We start from the raw sequence: 2,005 nt of genomic DNA, 5'->3' as shown, positions 1-2,005 counted from the left end.
GAAGAGAGATTGTGCCAGTGCTTCTTAACACATGAAACACATTGGTTCCACACACATTTTCAAAGCCTTTTTTGTACCACACAGACAGGACATAAAGCTGGATAAGAGCCAGCCCTTGTTCTCAGCCTTGTCACCGACATAGGCAGGTAAACAAGTAATTGCAATGAAATCTAATTCAATAAAGGGGCACAGAGAAGGGGCCTACCAACCTGACCAGAGGAATTCAGGATCCTGGCATCATGGGGAAAATACTGTTTGAGCTAGACCTTAAAGAATCAAAGGGCTCACTCGTGGAGTAAATGTGGAGAAGGGAATTCCAAGCAGAGGGAACAGTCTTGCAGAGGCACAGAGACATGAAAAGTGAGAAATTTGGTTGACTAGAGCAGAGAGTGTGGGGCCACAGTGGGGAAGATAGATCAGGCTTTTAAAAATCATTGGGTCTTTAGACTTTATTATATAGTCTAAAGAGATTTATATTCTCAGTTTTACTTTTTAGGAGGAAGGTAAAAGTCCTAATATTGAGGAATTAGCATGAGCCTTATCATTTATAGATTGTTATGCTTATTGGAAAGCTACCTCAGACAACAGAGTGGGGTAAACGAATGCACAGAACCTGATGGCAGGGAGAATAATGTAAGAAGTGTGTGACATTCTGGGCAAGAAATTATGAGGTCATACTCAAAGGCACAGCAAAGGAAAGGAGAAAAAAGTTCAAATGTCTAAGCTGTTTCTAAGGGAGTTGGTGCCTGATGGGCTGAGGCTGAGAGGTTGGAAGATCTCATTAACCATAAAAGGGACCACTGGAAGGGCAGGTTCATGGGGAGCATGTTGCATCTGAGGTTCCTGCAGATGTCCAGGTAGAGATTTCTGTTGACTTGGGTATATGGGTTTGGAGACCAAGGGAGAGGTCTGGAGTGGTAAAAGAGATTTGGGATTCCCTCCCTGTGTAGATGGTAAATGAGGACATGGCCAGGTGAGTGATAGAAAGAGCATGGGTTCTGGAGAGCAACAGCTCTGGCAACAGATCCCAACTCCATCATTTATTAGAGGTATGACCTTATGCGAGTTCATCTTTGACCTCAGTCTCCTCGTTGGTAAACTTAGGGATGATCATGCTGACCTCATAGAATTCTAATAAGCATTTAAAATGCCTAGTAGAATACCTAGAATATAATAATTGGTCAATAAAAGGTAACAAGTATTAGATGAGTAGGTGAAATCGGGGTGGGAGGGGCATATATAATGGAAAGGAAGCAGGATGAGATGGGAACCCTGGAGAACACCAACATTACAGAAGTAAATAAAGAAAAAGAAGCCAGCAAAAGGACAAGAATGAGGTACCAAAGACACAAAAGATGGAAGTGTCCTGAAAGTAAAGCAAAAAGATCTCCTCTAACAGGAGAGAGATTTTGCTGGTATCAACAGTGTGATTATTCATTGAAAAACAATCAGTGACAAATAAATATATGAAAAGATGCTTAATCCCCCTTATCATTACAGAAGTGCAGATTAAAATAATGAGGTACTATTTTCTGCTATTAGATAAAGTTTAGCAGTACTCAGTGTTAGCCAACGTGTGGGAAGCAGATGCTCCCAGATACTATGGGAACCCACATTCATGTACATTCGTGTCATTTTATTAATTTTTTGAAACTGGTATTCTTAAAAAATATGGAACGCTTCACGAATTTGCATGTCATCCTTGCGCAGGGGTCATGCTAATCTTCTCTGTATTGTTCCAATTTTAGTATATGTGCTGCCAAAGTGAGCACCATTTGTGTCATTTAAAAGAGCAGTTTAGCCCTGGCCGGTTTGGATCAGCGGTTAGAGCGTCCGCCTGCGGTCCGGAGAGGCCCGGGTTCGGTTCCCGCTAAGGGCATGTACCTTGGTTGCAGTTTGTCCCCGGCCCTGGTTGGTCTTGCGGGTGGCAGCCACTCGATGTGTCCCTTTCACATCGATGTTTCCCTCTCTCTCTCTCTTCCTCTCTCTCCCTCCCACTCTGTCT

General features: G+C 42.9%; 1 non-coding gene across 1 annotated transcript; it reads right to left on the bottom strand.

The window, feature by feature from the left end:
* Positions 1-1,665: 1,665 nt before the first annotated feature.
* Positions 1,666-1,772, bottom strand: LOC118638089. Its single transcript, XR_004961047.1, has one exon. It is a non-coding gene; the product is annotated as a U6 spliceosomal RNA (small nuclear RNA).
* Positions 1,773-2,005: the final 233 nt, after the last annotated feature.

The sequence above is a fragment of the Molossus molossus genome, unplaced genomic scaffold (genome assembly GCF_014108415.1).
Source record: "Molossus molossus isolate mMolMol1 unplaced genomic scaffold, mMolMol1.p scaffold_m16_p_20, whole genome shotgun sequence".
Lineage (NCBI taxonomy): Eukaryota > Metazoa > Chordata > Mammalia > Chiroptera > Molossidae > Molossus > Molossus molossus.
Note: the sequence above shows the minus strand (reverse complement) of the source record. Positions and strands in the feature narration are given on the sequence as shown.